We start from the raw sequence: 13,716 nt of genomic DNA, 5'->3' as shown, positions 1-13,716 counted from the left end.
CGCTTGGTCTGTTTATGCAATACTGGCATCCATCTGACAATATCAGAGCCATGCACTGTAGCCATGAGTGTCACAGAGGAAAATCGAAGGGCAAGGCTCCCTCCCAGGCTTACAAAATTTCCCATTCTGGCAGGCAAAAAGGTCATACACAAACTGATTTCTTGACAAATACTAAATCACTACAGGGCGTAGGGCGGCACCACTGAGTCCCTACTATCCACGTCTGTCACCCAGGGTTTCACTAGCGCAATCGCTCACAGGCGCTCAACTAGGGAATGGGTTGTATGATTAACTGTTGCAGGACAAGGGGCATGATAATGCCAAGCTACTGATCCACTTCCAAAAGGAGTGTGAAGTACAATTCCCAGGCGCATGGAAATCTACTCTTGATTCAGGCTGGTCAGGCAGGCACTACGCACAAAAGCGTTCCAAGCCAAGATGATCTCTAGAGGCCCATTCTCGAGCTCCTAAAGAAATGCGCGGCTCTCTCGACCAGGATATGAATACAATAAAAAATGGGTAAGTGGGTGAGGTTGAGCCCTCTACTAGCCTTGTTCACTCCTAGCGAGTGTTGAGGAGGAGTACAGACTAGGTGGCTCTGGCAATAGCAAACTAAATTAAGCACTCAAGCAAAATTAAGGGTGCCAAGTGTATACTCCAGAAAGTTATCTACGGGTGGACTTACCATAAAGATGCAACCTCGCCCCTGTGTTAAGGGCTCCAGCCAACCAGACTAGCAAATTGAGGGGTATCAGAGCACACTCCACAAAAGGTATCTACAGAAGGACTTATTATGATACCACCTCAATACTCTTCGTACCCAGATTCAGGCAGACTAGATAGACGTCAGGTAGTGTGCTCTAAAAAGAGGCTCTAGGTGGACCTGCCCCCAAGATGAGCAATGAGCCATAACTACCCTTGTTCACCCTCCAGGATGGGCCTAGAAGGGGAGTTTGCTATGGGGTAGGTGACCCTCCCCCCTCTCCTGAGGAACTCAATGTTAAAACCTGAATACCCGATAGATCCGGATGCTATACAAGTTGGGTAGATTATCCTGAAAGGTACACCCTACAATTTGCCAGTACAATTATGTGATGATGTGTAGGTGTGCAGATCCTCCTCCGATAGTGGCATTGTGCCAACGCCTTGCCACTGTGGGAGTGGGACCTGGATTGACTGGTTGGGTACACTAACCTACCCTCAGTGTTTCCAACCCCCTCAGAGACTTGAGCCCTCCGGTCAAACTACAAGCTGGCAATGTCAGTGCGCGTGACTGATGTGACAGTTCTTACCTTACTACTTGATCCGGCAGATGGGCAGGTAGACACTGGTACAGCAGGCAGCATGGATGGCAGTCACATTTTCTCTGGGACTGGTTGGTCTTGGTCCATAGATTGCTGGAAAGGGGGAAGGTTAGAATCCACGTGGCTAGAAAGGGCTTTTGCTAAAGGACAGAGGAGATGTGTGTAGGCCGCAGAACAGGGGTGAGCTTAGTCAGACGGTGCAGGCGTTAAGGTCCTTTTCAGGTGATTAGGGACCTAGATCCGGTTCTGGATCAGATTCACAGGCACCAAAAACTGTTGAAGTTGGAGGCAGGCCAAAATGGGGGAGGTTGTGTGGAGACCCGAGTCAGGGCGACAGTTTTGGACCAGGGAGTCAACAGACCCAGTGGGGGTGCCTTGTGTGTATGCAGACGGACTGGGTCCCCCCTCTGGCAATAAGTAGGAACATAATGAAGGCACCAAAGTCTTTGTTGAAAACCAGGAGCAGATTTATTACAGGAAGAGGAGCAACCTCATTGCCAGCAGAACAAATTAGATAGATTATGTGATTGCCTACACTGGGCTGCAGACACATAGTAGGGCATTGATGGCAGGCATACTAGCTAGGCACACCCACTGGCAAGGAACCTGTGGGGCCGGGGACTACTGTTGGATGCAAGGGGGTGGGCTGAAGGTTGCAGGGACCCGAAGGAGAGGAAATGGGAGAAGGGGGTTGGCAGAGAGAGCCGAGGGAGGGGGGGATCGGGGGGAACAGAAAGAGAAAGGAAGGGAGAGAGTCGGAGTTCCCAGTTAGAGAGAGTGATAGAGAGGGGGAGCGAGAGACCAGTGGGAAGCAGGGCAGAGAGGAGAAATAGAACAGTTTGGGGAAGAGGGAGAAAATGAAGTGTAGACTGGGAACAAGGGTACCTTAGCTAGGAGGCCTCTCTGCCCTCAACCCCCACGGTCAGTGCACACCACTAGCAGCCAAAAAATGAGACCGCCAGTTCTCTCCCCACAGGCTTGTATAAGGATGTTGCTCCGGGCCACTCCAGGGCCATCGCCTCACCCAGGAACACAACATGTACAATTTGTGTGTTTGCCTGTTGCCAGGGGAAATGTTTTTTCTGTGATTTCTAAGGGAGATGGGATGCAGGGCTGGGCACACATTTTCAGGTACTTACAGGGTGACGGTTAAGTGTACTTCTAATGCCCCGCCCTACCCATTCCCACAATAGGGAAAACTAGATTCTGTGCGATTCCTAGGTCAGGGGAGATGAACATTCTACAGTGCTGGGAAGTTGGGGACCCAAGGAGAGATTTGTCACAGAAATGGGGAATGGAGGAGGTTCCCAGAAAGGTGTAAGGGGTCAGGGTCTAGCTTGGTGACTTGGAAGAGCGCAGGATAATTATAGGGTTTGGGACAAGTGGCTTTCCAGAGCCTGCCTCCCCACCCATGATGGACACACAAGTGGAACTCGTTTTGCTGGGCTCAGGGAGGACAGGACAGAGTGGGGATGGATATTACAGGCTAGGACAAGTGGTTAAAGAGGTCAGGCCAGAGTGTTGGCTCTGGAATTCTGGTCCCTTATTTGGGTGGAACAGGTTTAACGTCAGGGGTAGCTGGTTTTCTTTGGAGTCCTTTCCCAGGGCTGGAGGAATTCCACAAACCCCACACATACCCCAGGTGCAGGGGACAGAGTGGACTTGACCCAGTGGTAGAAACTCAACACGGGTCCACATTTCAAGGCAGGTTCACATACACACACACTAAAGACACAGTGTCAATGATGGGCGATGTCCAGTGTGCCAGAAATAAAATGCACACAGGGAATACAGTCATATCGAGTGCAAGGCGGGAAATACATTTGGGAAACATGAAAGTCACACTGCTGTTTCCACGGTGGGGCTGTAGAACTGCCTTGGAGCCATCTGGCTCCAAGGAGGTAGAAGAGGAAGGTTGTCGGCGAAAGAAGACATACTGGGGGGTGGACATCAGAAGCCATCACAAGGTGTTCACAGCTGTTGATCGACAACGCTTACCTGATGGAAGCCGGACGCAGAGGAGAAGAACCCTGCGGAGACCGCATATGGCAGAGAAGCCGAAAAGCAAACACGGCGAGACTGGCTTGAAGAAGGAAGGCAAGTCCCCAAAAGGGAAACCGGGGCACTGTGGCATATTGGCAGCCATGCTGCATACAAATAAACATTAAGAAAGCAAATGAAGTGTCGAAAAGCGACAAAGCCAGTGGGCATTTTGCTAAATGGGAAAACCGAAGAGATGTAAAACACATCAGTTTGTGAGTGCATGCAATACATACTTAAGAAAAGCCCAGGCAGGATAGTATAGTATACCAAACAGACCCAGTATGAGATACAGCAAAGAAAGAAAGACATTACATTTGAGTGTGCGTGTGCAAGACCCACATGAGAAAAAGCAAAGCTGCAAGTGGGTTTATGCGAAGTCCTGGCAGGAGATTATACCAGGCAGTTGCAAGTGTGTTCAAGAAATACCTGGAGAGGAAGCATGCCAGGACGGACAAGCTAAACAGCATAGTAGGAGACATATCTCCATCTAAAAGGATCCTGAGAAGGATAGATCAGGACCAGCAAAGGGCTGTGTGAAACCAAAAAGAAGGAGTGAAAACCTGCCAGCAGAGTACACCAGGTATCCTGACAACACAAGACAAACAGACAAGTTGCTTTATGTGCTAATTGTGTTGTGGATAAAGAAACTGATCTATGTGAATACACTACAGAGGGAAGATAAATCTAGAAGAAGAGAATCACCCTCTGGAATAAGGAACTCTATCCTTCTGGAACTTCTGTGGTGGAGTTACGCATTTTCCTTTGTGAACATTTACAAACCACTCAAGAACTAAAACATGAACCGTTTCACTTACTTTATTTTGTTTGAATGCGAGAGCCAGATAAATGCGAGAGCCAGAATAGTAATTTGGACACAGGACGGGTTTGATTTGGATATTTTGACATTGACTGTTTTTGTTATAGTTAGGAAAACATCTCTAGTGCAGGGACAGAGGCAGTTTGTCACACCCTTTTATTTTAATAAAAGTCTTTAACCAAAACCTTGAATCCGTTGTGTCCAAGTCTCATTCCTGGCTCCTCACAGACTTTTCTCAATATGATTTTTGAAATAGACCACCATAGGCTCAGAGTATATGATTCTTTGGAATCTTTCAAAACATCTGTCCTCCGAGGCGTACGCCAAGTTACGGGTACACAAGGAGGAAGAATTTTGAATCCAAGATGACTTTGAAGACAGGTACCACGGTTGGGTGTTTCGGGGGAAGGGGAACAAAAAAAAAAAAAACCAAAAAAAAAAAGACAGAGAATCGTACCTTAGAGAAGGAGGGACCAGGTATGCCATGGACAATCATCATTGGTGACCAGTCAACTCTGTCAAAAGCCTCCTTACTGACCGTTGGAGGCACCAGTATTTGGGGTGTCCTTGAGGAGAAAATCTCTGAGAGGATACCTCAGAAATGTCCTCTGCTGTGTGGGATACAGAGCCTGAGGAGTCCCTTATTGTGTGTCGATCGCAGTCCTTTTGTGGGGCTGAGATTATGTTCTTTCGATGCAGACACACCCCAGATAGGTTTGAGGTTCAGTGATCCAAGCTGGTTTGCTACTGAAAGTTTGTGACATGGCCATGTTGGCCTTGTGGGTGTTGAAATCAGACCTTTTATTTTGCGTGAAACATGAGGAGTCTTGCTCAAAGTAGAGCTTGAAGTCACAGGGCCCATTGGGCCCTCAGGGATTACCCCAGTCATATTTGAGAACACCTCATTGACTTCAGCAGGACGGAGACCCTTGGGCTTCTTCAGCCAGGTAGATTTCTAATGCACAAGGATCAATTTGGGTCTAACTGACCCAGTGAAAGGCCTCAGAAGGTCCTCTGTGAGCACCGGTAGAAGCCTGTAAGGTCTCCGAGCGTGTCCCAGTGGAGCAGTGGCTAGCAGCTAAAGGATTAGTATCCCTCCCTCTTGCACGGATGCCCGACTTACCTGTGACTTTGATGTATTCTTTGATGAAACGAACTGAATGATGTGCTCTAGAGACGACCTGTGGAAGACTTCCTGCCAATGGACCAACCTTCAATGTGCACATGAGGAGAGAAGTTATGACATGACTAACAGTCAAACTATCTGTGTTCTTGGCCTTCGTACTCTTAAAGTCTGTTGTAGTCTGCCGCCATGTAGTGCCTGCCACAGAAGAACAAGCCGCAAAGCATGCTAGACCCGTCATAAAAAGGGCAACAGATGTTGCCGGTAGGCGGGGCTTTGGTAACATTTAGGGAAAATGCAGTATCCAGTCTTGTAGGACGCAGAGAAAAAAATATAGGCGTTACTGGAGGTGGGCTCTAGGGGGCTACCCCGCAACACATTCTTTTAAAGGGAAATTACCTCTGTACTGTGCAAAAAAAGAGCTTCCTGCCCGTCCCATTGACAGACACCCCATAAGTATGGAAGACGTAGAAGTATGGCAATTTAGCCACAAGACAACAAACGCCCCCCAGAAAACATTCTCTGTGTTTTTTTTTTCTTGGCTGCATTAATAAAATTGTTGCAGGTTTGCGTCTTTCAAATTCCGAGTAAATTATGTACAATTGCGGGACGATGCATACCAGAATACATTTTAATGTGGACGTGAAAAGCAGACAGATACAATTCCATTTATTGTGTATTTTGTCACTGTGGATTTCCAGCTCAGACTTCCTGAAATACACAATGCTGCGTGTGTACAGAAATTTCAGGATTTTATTTGAGAAGAGCATATGAGCTGGGTGGGTTTGTAAAAGACTTCGACAAATCTGAATAGGCGGTTGGAAGCAAGTACTACAGAATGTTGTCCCTTCGGCACTGGTTAGGTTTGGGTGAGATGGTGTGCACATTTCCATGGGAAACTGAGGCAACAATGCTCGAGGTGCAAGTATACTAAATATACACATAGATGCAGTGTACCAACTAGTCTAGCAATGCACAAAACAAGTTTGAGAAAATATGTACCTGCTGCTAATAATTACGCTCGGCAGCTGGCCTCGGTGAAATTTGATGCCGTCAATAGTAGTCCCTTTGAAGGTTGCACCAGACACCGCCTTTGTACTGCTAATGCATAGCTCTCAACCATTTGTGTCGCAAAGGCGGGTGAAAACACCCGATTTTATTTTGGCGTGTGAGAGGCCCATTGAAATGAATGGGCGTGCAGGAGGCTCGGCAGGTGAGTCAGCTGTTTACAAAGCGGGTGACACCCGCCAAAAGCGTGCGAGTTGAGAGCTATGTAATGTTTATGCCAAAGCTGATCCATCACATCACACAAAATATAGATTCATTTTAGAATTAATTGCGCCAGCTTCACGTGCGAAAATAAAGACCAAAATATCGGCCACATTCCCCTGGGGATAAACCCGCCGAACTGGGAACCCGACGGAGTGTTGAAAAAATGTCCTGGCGAAGGCAATTAAAAGGAACTCGCCACCTGCCCAAACAATCCTGTCACGATATACTTTAGGGCATCAAGTCAGCATACACCGGGCACCACCTGTTAGGTGAACTCGAAGAGAAGTGTTAAAACGCCGAAAAGACCGTTAACAGCGCCAACACAGCGTAAGGGTTTCTACACGTAAGGGAGAAAGTGTAGTTGAAGCAGAAACACTTAGCTGGGGTGGGGGGGGAGACAACGAAGGGGGTGGGTGTCCATGCTAAGAGGCTGGAAACCTTCCTTGGCGTCAACATGTTTCCCATTGTAAGGCAACAACAGGGGGTAATCTTTTTAGCAAATATTTCCCATCTCCCCAGTTGCTAAGTGGACATTTCTGTGTGAATTGGGCTCAACAATCGGATTGTAAGAGCACACAGGAAATGCACCGGGTTGCTTTCTGATGCTAAACGCGTCCAGGTCGACAATGCCGCATATAGCAAGCTTCTCCTGCAGACAGGAATGTCCCATGGTGCTGCGGGTGGTTCGCGCTTCGGATAATTCGGCTAAAAGTATAAAAACATCCAACATGAATCAGCAAGCAAAACATGATGGACGTGGCAAAGTTACACAGGTTTCAGTAGCGAGTAAGTATGCAAGTATATTTTAAGAGCATTCAAAATAGACCGAAAAACATTAAATGCTCGAAAAGCCAAATGAAAAAAAGGGGAAAAAAGAAACAAAATACACCCAGATAGCTCAAAAGTTGGAGTTTGAAAATACAGAACAAACAAGTTGCATTTTGACAAACATCCATAGACTGCATGCACGGCGAAAAGCATAGGGCAGACGGCAATAGTCTTGCTGGTTGACGTTAAGTTAGGGTAATAATGGCATGCAGGTGGTGAGAAAACGACGGGGGGGGGGGGGTACCCCAAGCAAAGCATCTGCTATAAAGTGTTGAGGTAAGCGGCGACCCTGCGGCCTACTGAACGTTGGGTGTTCAATTGCGTGGTCGCTTTTCGGGTTTAAACCATTTTAAATTCTAGATTATATTGTACCTTACAAGTAAAAGACAGCAAATCTACGATTTGCGTTTCGGCTGTGTTCATGCAAGTTTTCGACTATTCAATCGTGTTCCTTCATGATTTTCACATAAGACTTTTATGAGCAGAGAGCCTTATAATGAATCAAAGTTAAAGAGCCCATTTAGGTTTAGTATTCAGAATGCTATTTTAATCGGATTTTTTGAAACGCATTCCATGGCTGCTCAATGCCCGTTGCCCAAGCGGTAATAAAATTCCGCATACACTCAGGCTGCGCGCTTTTTTTATTCAGGGTCCCATTTTTCGGTTGAGAAATAAGTACAGCCAAAGCAGGAGTACTTCGCATTCAATTAAACTGGCGCACACACAGGACTATATATATATTAAGATGTATGGGCTAAAACGACCACTTCTCGCTACCCCTTGCTGACAGCTTGAAAGCCAGCCTGCCTTGCACTAGAGAAAATATGATTTCATTTCCTGTGCTAGCAGCTGGATCAGAAAGTGTAATTTTGTATGACGTGATGTTTCCAGATGCTAGCGTGCCAGGTTTGTAAATTGCACTCGGCTACATGCTTTGCCCACAGTGCTGCCCATTAGGGCCCTAAAGGATAACCAGATTCAGCATTAGGCTCAAGCGGTCCAATACCACACCCCAAAAGGATGTAATGGGCATTGGTGCAAAGCATGCTGGAAAGACGGCCTATGGCATGGACCAGAAGGGTTATCGAAGGATACAAAATATGCACTGGGTAGTGAGATTTGATTTTTGGCATGTGCTGTGCATATGTATAGAAATGAGGTGAAAACTGACTTTTTATGGGTGGCTAGTAGTTTGCAACTCGAATTTGGTTCCCCGTCATTTATGTTTGCTATGTGGACACATTATTAAACAATCCAGGCCAGATCGGTTTTCTGTTCTCAAATGTATCAAGTGAGAATACGTTTTGTCGTCACAGGTGGACTTTTATCATTATTGCAAATTGGATAGTATTGTAAAAACTGTGCAGGGGCCATTCCTGGAAGATCAATCTGTCGAAGGAAGCCTAATTGATAATGGATCTCCTCGCCGGCTTCCTAACACACTGCATTAATGCTTAAATAAACGTAAGGCCTGCCACCTTCTACAAGTACAAATCTGTGTGCTCTCTCATTTAGGACTGAGGTTAGGGAACAGAGCCTGGGGACTAGCGGCATTGACATAGCCAGAGCTGATTGTGCTCTGTGACCATTACGATCCAGGCGTGGGAATCTTAGGGAGGTGAACTGTGGAATATCTAAGCTCAGCGAGTAGTGAATGGTATTGGCACTCCAGCCCTGAGGTCATGTGGTGCAAAAGATTGTGCCGAATATCGTGCACTAGCTTGAGCACAGGGCATCGGCTGGCTTTGCAGGGGAGAACCTGAATTTCAACACAATGAAAACGGATGCTGCACCGCAAGACAAATGGACGTGTAGTGCATTTTTAATTATTGATGTTTTATACAGTGCCAACAGGAACCCAGAAAACTCGGCGGCGCTCCGAGGAAGGGGGGGATGAAACCAGTAAGAAGGGGGCCAATATCACAGGTCTTGGGAGATTCAGAACAGTTAGGGCTGCATTTACATATTAAACATGCACATTCGTATTTAACTCGATGGAAACAGGTCCACTAAAAGCCACAACCATTTTGTTGACATCAACCCCTGATTGAAGACCAACTGTGCATGCGAGTCTGGGTGAGGATACAGAAAGCTGCACGTCCATTAACACATCATACCGAATTTGCAATCCCGAGGGTGAAAGTAATGGCCGAACTGTACATTGTGTGCCTTGTTTACACAGTTTAACGACTTTCCATTAATCAAAGAATTCCATTGGCCTAGTCTGAAATGAAACGCTGACGTCCTCCAAGAAAGGTGGTGTTACAAAATTCTCCTTCGCTGCGGGACGATTTATTAATATTAGAGTATGAAGCGTGGGCAGAGTAACGGCCACACCTTGCACATTGGCATGAAACAAATGGGCAGAGACATTCTAAAAGAAAGCACATTACAGATGTCATCCTAGTGCATACTAACATCCTGAAATAGGACGTACAGACTATACAGGGGCAGACGTGTGCGGGTTTCCATGGGACAAATGCACCAATTGTTTCTTTGCTTTTGGCCAACTGTAAATGGTTTCTACTTGACTACCTGAAAAAAACATGCTAAAATAGCATAGCGCAGAAGCTTAAAGGTTCCACAGACTTACTGAATTTTCGCTAACAGGCACAACAGCTATCGTGAAGCACAAGTCAGTGCACAGACATGCTTTTATACACGGAAGTGAACACACAGGCAGCGATCTGGGCAGGTTCGTCAGTATTTAAAAGGTTTATAAGGCATATTTTTGTAAGCAAATGTTTTGTCATGGCGATCATTTGGTCTCTATACTCTGGTTCTATGTGACCATGCAGCAGGCTAACGTTATAACAGAGGCAGTAACCCATAGTGCGCATGTATTCTTCTTAAACAAAGACCTGATGCCATTTAATAGTTACAGTGCTGCAAAGGTTATGGAACAAATAAGCGAATCCAGATAGCCCATGGGCGGGTTAATAAGACTGCGGCATGTACGAGTTGGGAAAATGACACCCATTACCTGCTGCCTGGGGTATGTAAACCAAACAGCCCAAAGCCGCTTCCCCACCAGGCTGTGATGTAAGCAAGGTAAAACAAAGTTTACTTCTTGAGGCAGCAGGTAAGTTGATAGCGTCTTAAGTCAGTTACAAGGTAATCAGGTCACATCAGGACATTAGGTAATTAGGGTCAGAAGCAAAGATTTTCAGAGAAGCCTACTAGTTCCCACCACCCAGGCTACATAACTCAACTGCCTGGAGTGGAACATCACGCCATACATGCAGGAAGGGAGATGAGATAACGCACACCTCCCTTCCTTCAACATACCACAAAGGCACACAGAAGTAGGACTCCACACAGCACCACTCCTTAAACATACCAAAGAGGAACAGCAAACACACGGAAAGGAAGCAGAAAACACCTCCCTTCCTTCAGCAGGACCCAAAAAGCACACACTCACATGAGAAGAACAATCACCACACATACACCTTCATCACACAGACACCTTGAAGGCAGCAACACCAAAAAACCAAATCTAGATATCCTAGTGCACTCCCAATGCATTCAGTGACTTTCAACACCAAACCATGCCTAACTAACATTCAACAGAAGGCCGCACCACAACTCTTCATTCACAACCATCAAAAATGGCACATTCCTCCAAATACCCACCAGTGGGTCTCAAGCATTCCACGCTCGAGCACAAACCTGCCCCTCTTTGGGCTGGCAGGTGAGCCAGCTTCACCACAAAAATGCAAGCTAACATTCCAATAGCAACACAATCTCCCACCAAGAAGTGCCACACAGGGATCTACAACTAAGATGGGAACACAGACCATCACCAGATTATCACAACGATATCTCAAACTAAATCATACCCACATGAGTGGCAATACAACCAGCCAAGAACCTCCTCTCAGGAAAACAACCATCCCAATTTGCTGGCCAAGCAAATCAAGAATCACCATCCATATCAGCACAACACTGAATACGAGTCCCACTGGCAAAGGTGGACAACAGTCGCCCAACTGACCCAAGAAAACGCTCAAACCCAACAAAATTATCAAATGGTTGAGTAGGTTGGTCAACCATTAACAATAAACAGAAAGTCACAACTCTTAACCAGGCTTAACACACACATTGAAAACCATCAAAATAAGTCTGAACCCCATCAGCACCAAACCTAGATAAACATCTGGTGTGCACGGGCATGAGACACCACCCTGTCAGTAATTAAACTACAATCTGGCACACACATCAGTTACAACTCCCAATGCAATGTGTGTAACTCTACTAATTTATTGGGACAACTTCAAGCAACTGGAAACCACCAGCCAACTCCAAAAAACACAAACTCCTTAACGTCAAAGCTAATCAACTCTAGTCAATTCTTCAACTCTTCAGATCATGACATACGCTTCTGCTGGGGGCAGGAGTCTCCAACCAAACCAGCATCAACTTCAAAATATACGATGTGTAAAGCCTCCTCCCCACACCACTCCCAACGCCGCATGTTGACACAAAATAACATCTTAACACAGACAGTGGTAAAACCCACTCCCAAACGCGAAAACAGACAGTGGAGACTCACCCCTTCAACAGTGGCATCCACACATTGTACATACTGCATAACACTTCTCCATTGATAACAGTACCAAACAGGAGAACAGTGAATTAAAAACCATGTAAAAGCCCATGCTGCATACAGCTTAAACCTGCAGATCTTAAAAGGTGGTTAGCACTAACATAACATGTTTTACTCCAACACCATCCACAAACGCATACTTCATCCCAGCAAAATGTATTAATTGACATCAGCACGCACATGTTCACAAATGTCACAAAACAGAAAGCCTAAACGTCCATGTTGCAATTCTCCCGCAAGTAATAAATGCTGAAAATCCTCAAACACAAACATTTCCACACAAGTTTTAAAAACTTGTCCATGGTCCTTAAGTGCAGCTATAAAACGTAGCACGCACATCCTCTGGCCACACTTTAAAGGGCATTCATCCATGCCGAGATCGTGACATGGATGAAAACAGTCCCCGTCACCAACAAACAAAAGCGCCCTGTAAAGCACCAGAATGATCCCATACTGCAAAACGGTGCTCCTGAGCCATTACAGAACTGTTTTAGTGAGCAGGCATCAGCAAGTGCAACTTCCATGCCACGCGGCAGCCCAGGCTAACAGCGCGCTGGGCAAATAACACCAGCAGCACCCTTCCAACATTCTTCCCTGGTGCAGCCTGCCTCGAACAGAAACAAGTGCGCACATCTCGCGCAGCCAACACACCGACACCGGGCGACAGTCCCGCCCCGGCGGGAGCGCTCTGATAACAGGGCGGCTATGCATGAATAGTACCTGCAGTCACATGGGTGACACGGAACAAAGCCGGAGACTCCACCGCCCTGATCCGAACGGGCAGTCAAGACTCTACATGATGCGTGCAGCCAACACGGTAGTGTCTAGTTCCCATCCGAGAAACGGACCATAGCAACGCTCCGCCCCCGCCTCATCACGTGACCTCCTCTTCGTCACGTGGGCTGCAAACGTTCACGTTGCGCAACTTCGCTCCGTCACATTCATTCGTCATTTTTTTTTTTGCACTAGTGGGGAGGCAAGGCGTTGCACGGGCGGCGGCGGGGGGGACGAGTTGATTGAAAACTTATTTGGTGCTTGCATTTTGTTTACGATAAAAGCTGTCTTATAGTTTTGGTTGTTATAATGCGGAGCGGCAGTTTTGGGCAGAGGGTATTTCAGTGTATGTTGTGGATTTGTAATGTGCATCAGAGTGGTGAGGCAATTTGAGGAGGTTTTATTTTGGGCATTTTTAATATGCATTAGAGGGGGTGAGTCAATTTTGGGGAGGGGGCAGCTCAGTGTATTTTAGAGATTTGTGATGTGCATCAGAGGGGTGAGATTTGCTTATAACACAAGTGGATGTACTTCTTTTTTTGGGTTTTATCGTGTATTTTGGGGATTTGTAATGTGCATCAGGGGTGAGGCAATTTTGGAGAAGGGGTAACTCAGTGTATTTTAGAGATTTGTGATTAGTTATCTGCAGCACAGTTTTGTGCAGACTGACGCATTTGGGTATGAATTTCCAGCATAACAGTTCAGTTATTTTTTGGGATTGTTTTCTCCTGCATGGGGGCGGTTTGGCCTTCCCTGGGAACGTGGTTATTTTGTAGACCTCTTATGTGCAGCAGAGGGGGTAGGTGTGTTTTGTACAGTTTGGGCAGTGCTTTAAATGGAGTGAGAAATTGGGGTGGGGTCATTTGGGGGTGTGGCTTGCATGATAGGTGTGGTTTAAGGCTTGATAGGCGTGGCCTAAAGACAAACATGTACATAATGGTCTGGCCTA

General features: G+C 46.4%; 1 protein-coding gene across 1 annotated transcript in view; it reads right to left on the bottom strand.

Annotated features, from left to right (window-relative positions):
- The window catches only part of DISP1 (dispatched RND transporter family member 1), a 222,608-nt gene extending 209,761 nt beyond the window's left edge, over positions 1–12,847 (bottom strand). The window contains exon 1 of the mRNA XM_069608619.1: positions 12,714–12,847. The gene's annotated coding sequence lies outside the window, so the exon portion shown is untranslated. The remainder of the gene's footprint in view (positions 1–12,713) is intronic.
- Between the last annotated feature and the right edge of the window lie 869 nt (positions 12,848–13,716).

The sequence above is a fragment of the Ambystoma mexicanum genome, chromosome 4q (genome assembly GCF_040938575.1).
Source record: "Ambystoma mexicanum isolate Mex_15411 chromosome 4q, UKY_AmexF1_1, whole genome shotgun sequence".
Classification (NCBI taxonomy): Eukaryota; Metazoa; Chordata; class Amphibia; order Caudata; family Ambystomatidae; genus Ambystoma; species Ambystoma mexicanum.
This window is presented reverse-complemented; position numbering and strand designations above follow the sequence as displayed.